A 10,168-nucleotide genomic window follows, 5' to 3' on the forward strand; every position below is an offset into this window, starting at 1 on the left:
TTAGACCTCAGATCGTTTGCTGTAGGAGTCCCAGCAATGGGTCGTACGGTAATGCTTTGACCGTGATTTCGCACAGAGGCAAGTAAGATGTCTCTGTTGGTAGCAAGGGTGTGATAGTTGGGTGAGCCAAGGAAGGTGCATGAGAGGTTCTAACATAGGGGTAGTGAGTTGAGTGCGCCCCTTGTAAACCTATAATAGTACTCGACTTGGAAGGGAACACAAGAGAAAAGATGCATCACAGACTGGGAAGCAAGATAGAGAGCAATCCAAAGTGATGTTTAAACCAACAACACATCTGCAACAAGATTCATACAACTGCATACAAAATAGTTCATACATAAATGAGTAAGTTAAATAACATACATTGCTACAACAACCAGAATAGTCCAACTACAATAACAACATATGCATGAAAACGTGTTGGATCTGTTATATTAGGAAGTGTAAGTTCCAGTCATAAAATACATCCATGTATACACGCTAGTTCCAATAGTGGAACGATACAGCCACAACTGCCTGCTTCTCCAAAGAGATATATTAGTTCTGCGCAGTGGAGAAGCCAAGGCCCATTACAATACTGTCCAAGCTTTCTCTAAGATACTCCTATAGAAGCTTGGTTGACGAAAAGCCTATACAATGAGTTATGAGGTACTATTTATAGCAAAGGGTGGGGTGACCCTTGACATTCCCCTTTGATATTGTTCATCTATCCTCATGAATCTTCAACTACTCTATGACTGTTACATTCAACTATCGACACTTGAACTTCCACTTGACAAGATGTTACATTATAATGCACATGTTCCCATGTGAGACAAAATGGCTTGAGCAAGCCATGAAAGACATCACTGACACTCAGACCGTTGTGGTGAGACCAACTCTTTGACATGCTTGTGATGGTCGAAGGTGATGCGCTGATGCCAAGCTTGGTTTTCCATGATGGTGTCCATGCACTCAATGGTGACATCTTGCTGAAGCGAACTCTTTCCTTTGTTACATCTGGGTGCACTGATATGGCTCCTCTATCCAACTCATCTAATAACATGCTCATGGTCATCCTTGTATGACCAGATCGACAACATGTTGATGCATAGTGTCTATTCTACTCTCCAAGCATGTGCTAGTGGCTGTGCGCATCAACTTTTCGAGGTACATGTTCAGCTCCGGTCGGACTTGTTTCTTGTCTTTGCCTCGGTGAGTGTGCTGAATGGGTGGGATCACATGCATGCACACAATGACATGCATGCTGCTGCATTCCCTTGCATGCGATCAACAACACTGCTCACGTAGTCTGCTCTGTGCCAACTGCTTGGATGGATCTATAACTTGTACAAGTGCAATTTCATTCGTGAGTGCATGTTGCGCTCCCTATTGTACCCATTCCTGCTGCAACTCATTCTCTCGTCTATGTAGATCGTATTCTTCCTTGAGTTTCTACTTTAGCACATGCAACTCCTTTCTATGCCATTGTCTTCCTTTGCGCAACCTTCATGTCACGTCGTCACCTCATAGCGTGAGTCTCCAAAGTTGCTTTCGTCACAAGTGGATTTTCTTAAGCTTGCAACTTTGTTCCGCCTCTGTTTTGTCAACAACCTTTCCCTTGCATTCGTTGCATCCGATACGCTGCCTTCAACTGCTGTTGATGGTGCTACTTGCTGTGATGCTACTGTCGTGATATCTTGATTTCCTTGTCTATGAACAACTTGATGTCTTTGTGGGTAGGAAAGTTCATAGACACTTGATCAATTGCAAGTGTGCTCTGAACAATGCTTTCAACTCTGCTCTCCTGGAAACCATTGTACCTATGCTGATAAGAGACAGATGAACACATACGGTACCTGGAGACATGGGAACACTCATGGCAAGCAAGCTATTAATCGAAAACCAAAACGAACTTGAGAACTGACTTGCAACATACCTGTGTGACTGATCATGAAGGTTGTGTAATTTCCTCTGGGAGGTTAGGAGACTGACTGTAAAAATTGGGCAAGGCACAGTTTGGGCTGTCGGGAGGCTGAATAACTGCTGGAATTGCGGAATGCACAATCCAGCCTGGCATGCTGAGGACTGAAACTGCGTAATGCACAATTTTAGTTAGCAATGACATGCAACTGGAAAATTGCATTGCGCAATTTCTGGGGCCAACATGACACTGCCTCCAAGAATTGCGCAATGCATGCCTGGAGGTCAGTGTCTGGCTAGACTTGTGCAATTTCTAGAGGGAAGGCAAAGCCTTCGCTTTTGGAAATGCGCATTTCTAGTCTGGCAAGGCACGGTCTGGGCTAAGGTAGCCCAGTCTAGTCGATGGGCAACTGAAAACATGAGAAGTGTGAATGCATGATGAGATGAGTGCAAATAAGAGTGAATGATCATTCATGCAAACAACAAGCGAAGGATTCAAAAAATAGGAAAGCATGCATGTGTGTGAAGCGAGTCGTTGCAACGACGACCATTCGTGCAAAACAATTTCATGCATGCGACAGTAGTGAGATGCAAACGAAAACTGAAATGGTGCTTCTACAAGCTAACATGCATCAAAATGACAACAAGTGGTCACTGAAATCAAGCAGACAGTAATCACATAGAGCAAAACAAAAAAAGCGATAGAAATGCAACACAAGACATGGAAGACGGGCTTACCCTAAAACCACTGAGCTGAATGTGCCAAAGACTCCTGGATGTGATTTGGGATGTCAGAGATGCAAGGTCAATGTGACAAATGAGCTCTGCAACGTCCGGTTCATGAGTTTTGATAAAATCGAAGATGTGACACACATGCCACAAATCTAGGAAGAACGACACTTGGTGGGAGGTTTCTGAAATGATCCTTGCATGCAACCTCCAGCTACTAAACGTAGATCCCTGAATCAAGGGATGCGTTTGCATGCTGCCTTGGGAGAAGCAGCCCATGCATGAAAATTAGTTTTGCTCGGTCAGCTTGAAGGCACATACATCGGTTTGCGAGCCTAGGATGAAAATTTGCATAGTTTCTAGGCTGAGCAGAGATGGTTGTCCCAGAGGGATTGCACAATTTTTGGGAGGAACAGGTGACTGTCTCCCAGGATTGCGCAATTTCTGGGTTGAGCAACTGTCTTGGGTCAAAGTGTGAAATTTTCTCAAGGAAGCATGTCTAAGAGTATTACATAATTTTTGAGCCCAACAGGTTGCTTAGATGTATTTGTGCATTTATTCTAGCTGCTGGGCTGGATGTCCCAGAGGGATTTTTCAATTTCTAGGCTGAGAAGCTGACTGCTACCCAAAATTGCGCAATTTTTGGGCTGAGTAGTCCTGCTGGGAGGAATTGCGCAATTTTTCCAGTGAACAATGATAGGCAGATTTGCATAATTCTAGAGCTGATCTGGCTGCCAGATAGAATTGCGCAATTTCTGGAGGGAAGGCTTGTTCCCCTCAAGAATTTCGCAATTTCTTGAGGGAGATGCTCAGCCTGCAGCTAGACCAAGTTTGGGAAACAATGTGTGAGGGGGATGCAACAAGCTTTGATGGACAGGCTGTCATTCTGCAAGAAAATCACTGAAGCTTGTGTACTTGACAAGGCAAGACATGCTGTTGTGAAAGGTTGGTAGGGAGGCTCCAAAACGAAGCTAAGGAAAAATTTTGGAGGGTGGTTTTAGCCACTAAAACACCTAAATTCAAGTCAACCTTGCTGAAATATTTGGCCCCTTTGAGCTAGTCTAGAAGGTCATCAATCTGCGTGATTGGGTACCTATTCAAGAAAGTGATCTTTTTTAGCACTCGATAGTCAATACAGAGCCTCCAGGTCCCATCCTTCTTCTATATCAATACAATCGGGCTCCCAAGAGGTGATGAGCTTGGCCTGATGTGCCCTTTCTGCAATAGTTCCTGAATCTGCCTCTTGATCCCATCGTTCTCCAGAACAAAGCATCGATAGATCGGTCCATTGGGTAGCGACGCACCTGCGGTTAGATCGATGGAGTGATTGACCTGAAAGTGCAGAGGTACCCTCGTGGGTGAGGTGAAAATATTCTTGTACTCCTCCATGACCTTGTCCATTTGTTATTTCTGTTTAGAGGAGCCCTGCTTGGAAGCCGTGGCTACAACCTTCTTCATGCCCTAAGGGCGAATCATAAGGAAAACAAATTTCCTGGTCTGGGATGTACTTGTGTAGACAACCACGATACTTGGGCACCAAATACCGCTCAGTATCCTTGATAACTAGCTTTGTGCAAAGGGTATGGAAAATATTTGTGAACTCTATCACATCTTGGTCCCTTCCCTATCGTAGCGTAGTCCACTTTATGTATTTGTCTTCATAGATCTCGACAGGTTAATATTGTTCCTTGATGGCATCTCATAAATAATTCCAAGTGGGTGTGGCTAAAAACAACGAGGGTTCACTCTCATCCTTTTGTTCACAGTAGGTTTCCCACCAGTCCTTGACGTGTGGGGTAGCTTTGCAAAGTGAAAAAGAAATCTTTTCCCGATTGGAAAAGTCATGAATTGAAAAATATCCTTCCAACTGATTTAACCATTTATCTACGACGTTTGCATCTGTCAGGCCTTCGAATATGGGCATATCGAAGTTAAATTTTACCTTAAAAGGAGTGGCGCCTCCAAAGTGGCTGCTGGATGAAGAAGCATCGCCTGTAGGTAGTCGTCGAAGGATTCAGGCAAATTTATCCATCATCGCATCCCTATGTCACTCAAGGGCTTCCTCGAGCAACATTTTGAAAGGATCTCCCACCCCCTCATCTTTCTTTTCTTCCACCATGGGAGGTCGTTGGGTTTTGTGAGGCCGGTCTTGCAATGGTTCAACCAGATCAAGCCCTAACTCCTTATACCCTAACCTCATGGGGGACATGCAAAGAAAAATAGAGAAAGAGTAGATCGTTATGAAACCACTAATCAAAAATTAAACAGGAACGAAACAACTTACAGATATAATCATAAACACAGAGATGCAACAAAAAAGACTTCATGTCATTAATATAAAAACACTGAACTATGCTTACAAACAAAATGGAAATAAGATAACTCGGGCGATGGTAGCTTATCTTTGAGAAGAGATGTGGTGGCTACATGCCTCTGAATTGTGTTACAATGAGGTTCAAGGGCCTATTTATTATTGGAAAACATGAGAAAACCCTAAACAACCAAAACCCTAACCCCGGGAGATGTAACACCAAGAGTTTGTGGGCCCTGTTGGGGTTAGTTGGGCAGCCAACTTCCCGGGGTCGTAACTTGGTCATATTATCTCCGTTTGGTGCGTACAATACCTTGTTGAAAAGGTCTCGCCGATTATTGTAGGTTTTTCCATAGGCTCGTAGTCGGCCTGCCACGGACCTAAAAAAATGCCATTTAGGGGGTCAAAACTGCTCCAGAAGTTCAGGACCCAAAAAACTACTAAAAATAGTAAATGCTGAAATGAACAAGGAAACAAATGAAACTGACTCAGGGGTCTTGGTGGAATAGGCGGGTGGCCACCAATATCCACTTGGATCAAACATTCAGCTTGGAATATGTGTGCCATGACCGTGGTCTTATATGTTTATTTGCATGGATTTTTAACCAACGCTATTACAAATATGTATCTTTATTTAGCAGAATCAAAATTTGTGAGGGATGTTAGAAATTCAGAAAGGAAGAAATATTTTCTTATATAAATAATTAATTTTGATTCTTTTATCTTTACATTCTTCTTTTATCTTTTAGTTCATCAAGGAATTACCAAAACAATAACAGAAGGACAACAGATGTAGGCGGAAAACCAGGGAAAACCCCTATCTAGGAGAAAACCTAGTTAATAATTATTCCTTCAATAGTTTCTCGAGATAATCCAAGGCTTTTGACCTAGACAAAGACTTCCTCCACACAAAGTCAACCCTCAATCCTTCTTATAGATGATAACCATTCAAAAGCAACTTCGACCTAGCAACATCAACTTGCAGTAGCAACTTCGACCTAGTAGCAACAACAATAACAACTTCAACTAGACAAATAAATCTTTGATCTTCCTTGATACTCAAAAGTCAGAGAGAGATGGCCCAAAATTTCGATCTTGGTGTCTTCTATCTTCCTCCAAAAAAACTTGCACCCTTTTCTAGCCTCCTTCCAACTCTTTTCCAACTTCGCACTTCCCAACTTCCAGCTTCAGGATATCGAACTATGTGTAAGAGAATTAATTATTCCAAATGAATTCGAACTTCCTTGTATAAATAACATTCCAGTGAGGTCGAATTTCCTTTCTTGAGGCTGACTTGAAGTGGAGGAGATTAAATTCATTTTTGACTCAAAAATAATTCTTTTTACATGATTCGAAAGCCCAATAAGGGTCTCTTTTAATGGAAAATGAATCTAATGACTCATAATAAATCCTAGAAGTCCTCAATGGGGACTTTGACCTAAAATAATATGACCCAAGAATGAAACCCATGCTTTAATAAGTCATAATAATAATAATAAAATTATTTTTCTTCATTCTTTTGATAAGTACATTTCATTGTGACTCAAATACATTTATGAAGATCAAACCTAGTTACATATTTCAACACTCCCTCTAAACTAGGGAGGTATTCATAAGTACAAGTACAAGGAAGATCTCATAACACATGAACCATAAAGAATTTAGGCACCACAAAGCCATGGATTAGATTCTTGACCAGGGCAATCTATCAAAGGCCCCCCAACAATTTAGGCACCGCAAAGCCATGGACTAGATTCCAGACCAAGGAAATCTATCTAGGTGGGACTAAGGTCAACTAAATATTTTAGCGTCTCTAGGTGCCATCAAGATTACTTTATAACCATCAAACATGGATCTAGGTGCGTATCTGAGGTCAAAGCTCTATGACCAACACCACCCTCCCTACTTTGGGAACTAGATATCAACACAAAGTGTCGACTAGATGTCCTCCTAGGCAATGTGTCTCACACAAAAAGCCTCAACTTTCTCGATTATTCCAATCAGTAACAAATCCTTCCCGATCAAATAGACTGATAAAAAATCTCTCTCATGTAACCGTCATGCTATCAAACCTCAGAGAGATTTAACTGTACAAATATAACCCCAATCAATAACAAACTTTAAAATATACATAAGTAAACACAAACCTCTGGGGTTTTTCAAACATCTTAATGTTGCTTCTCAACTTTTCACAGTAGGTCTTAGAGCTTTCCAAATGAATCTTGATAGAAGATTCCTCAAACATACAACTTACTTTCCTATTTTTCATGCAACATCATATTCTACAATCAGATCTTGCTTTCCTTCTTTTAGCAACACCTCAAAATACATTCTCCAATTTTCAAGATGTTCAATATGACTATTATATTCCCTCCCTCTCAACTTAGCAAGATTCCTCTCATCCAAGCTCCCTCTTAACTTAGGCGATTTATTTCATTCAATCTCCCTCTTAACTTAAGGACCTCCACTTCTTTTCTATGACACTAGAGAATTCTTTATGGCTTCCATCTTTCTTATCAGAGTTATCATGACCATTATAAATTTCTTCATCATGCTTATCATATCAAATTTACTTTACGAGCATCTTCACCATCTTGAAGATTATGTACCTGCACAACTTATATAGCGAGTACAACCAAATCTATAGGATCATGAAGTTAACCATATATAATGGAAGCATTCAACTTTAGACATCAAATACCCAAACTTAGTTACAAACAAGAGACACATACTCTTCAACTTCTTGCTAGGGATTTTTTCACGAATCGTAGACTATATCATCAAGACTTTGAGTACTTCATAACAATCTCTATTACATCTAGGGTGTCAATGTTTCTTTCAGAGGTATGACATACCCTACTACAACATATTGCAAACCTTAGAAACAATTCAAAGAAATATAGATCTATAATGCATCTAACAACTTTAGAATTCATATGTGAGAATTCATACTAGCGTTTAATGTGAAACCCTAGATTTTATTAGCTTTAACAATCAAAACCAATCACAACTCGATTCAAAGTAACAACATGACTAGCTTCCACTAGGGCTTGTTGTAAAACCTATATTTTACTAATTCTCAACACCAACAACGTAATCCCAGATTATCACACTGCCATTGTATATCAAAGATTCTAACTTCTACTAAGGTTTAGTTACAAAACCCTAGAATTCACAAATACTATCATCCTAGAGAATCAATCTTTGACTAGGGCTTAGTTCCAAACCCTAGGACTCATGACCATAGGAAATTAGGTCAAATCATACATCTAGGATTCCGTCATCATGCACAACCATATCATAATAGGCGTTAGTCAAACTCATTGACACAAGCATCAATATATTAAAGTTAGACATACCACAAACTTGATTAGACTAGGGTTTGATCAGAAAAACACACACATGGCAAGGATTTCATTACTAGGACATTATAAGGGTCTTGCTTATACACCCTACCAAGCCCTAATGATCTAGGGTTTCAATTCAAAACATATCAAACCCTAAATTACCATTACTTCAAAGGTTCGAGATTTCAGACATTACCATTCAACCCTAACAAGTTAGGGTTTCCATACCCATATCAAAACCCCAAACATGACATCATCAAAGCATCATATATTTTTTTTTGACTTCAACAATAACCCTAAGTAGGCTAGGGTTCCACACATTATCATCGACATACCCTTAAGATAGGTTTTTTCACGAAGAACCTTTTTAGGGTTCCACAAGAGTAATCAAAGATATGAGGAGGGTAGATTTATCTAATGATGAATCACCCAATCAAGAATTTTTAAGATTCAAGAAATCTAGACACAAAGATGTCAGTAATAATTTATCGAAAATGACTATGAAGAGAGCAAAAATTTGTAGTTCAAGACACACCTTTTGTTTCTTAACAAACCTTGCAATTCCAATGCTTTGTCTTGTGAGGCCTTCTTCCTTGAGTCTTCAGAAGGTTTTTCCTAAACAAGGAAAATATGAATAGAAATGTGATTAGTATTTAGATAGGTAAGTAAGACTAAAACTGAAAAAGGTAATAAGATACTTATCTTTGGAGGTTGGTGAGGGCTCCCTCCAAGCTTGAGGGATACCTATAACATTAAGAACAAATAAAAGTGTTTTTCCAAAATATGTTAAACCTACAAATACTAAAAATAAAAAATATAATAACTGAACCTTAGATCAAAGGACTTAGTAGTGTAAGTCCCTTATATCTAGTTCTTCGAGTTTATTCTTCTTAGGAGATCCTTCTTCAACAAAATTGGCTTGGTCTCTGCTTATTTTCTTGTTCTTCATATTGTCAGGACAATCAATTCTATAATGACCCATTTTGTGGCATTGGTAGCATTCTACCTTGGACATATCAACCTTCCTTCTTGGCCTTCTTGTGAGAGGCTTTTATGAAACTAGCTCACAAAAGATAGAAAAGATAGATCAACGCCTTAGAATTCAGCCTCTTTGAGGGGGCAACCTCCTTTACATTACATAAATGAACAATTCTTCGATGATTCAAATGACAAAACCTCCTTTCTATATATAGGAGTCTAAGGAGTCACAATATAACCCAGCCGACCTAACAATAATAATATAAAGCCACAAAAATAACAATAGAGGGATTCTATGGGGCACAATAATAACAATATGGCGACAATAGGGGCAAAACAATATTAATAAGGGATACAACTACAATAGTAATGGGGTAATCACTAGTATTATAGGGACCTAACATGCCCCTCTCCTTCAAAAAAAGTGTTGTCCTCAACGCTTGAGTAGTTCTGGATGCTTCTGTATGAAAATTCTCATCCTTCCATGTGGAATCTTCAGCGGATAAGTTCTTCCACTTGATGAGATACTCTGAAATTGATCGATTTCGTAGCTGTCGAGTTCTTGTTTCTGTGACTGCCTCCGGTTCCAATATAATTTTTCCTTCCTCGTCAAGTTCTGGAAATATTGTTTGAACTAGGAGCTTGTCGCCTATAACCTTCTTTAAACATGAAACATGGGAAACTGGGTGCACTTGAGAAGCTGCAGGAAGCTCCAATTTGTATGCCATAGTACCAATCTTTTGCAACACCTTGTACGGACCATAATACTTTGGTGATAATTTATTATCCTTCTTAGCTTGCTTGAGGGACATTTTTTTATATGGTTGTAGTTGTAGGAATACCCATTCACCTACATCAAAACTTCTTTCACTGCGATGTTGATATGCCTGTTGTTTCATTC

Source organism: Pinus tabuliformis, chromosome 3_1, assembly GCF_031772625.1.
Source record: "Pinus tabuliformis cultivar Carrire ecotype Pingquan chromosome 3_1, CPIR1, whole genome shotgun sequence".
NCBI classification, from domain to species: Eukaryota; Viridiplantae; Streptophyta; class Pinopsida; order Pinales; family Pinaceae; genus Pinus; species Pinus tabuliformis.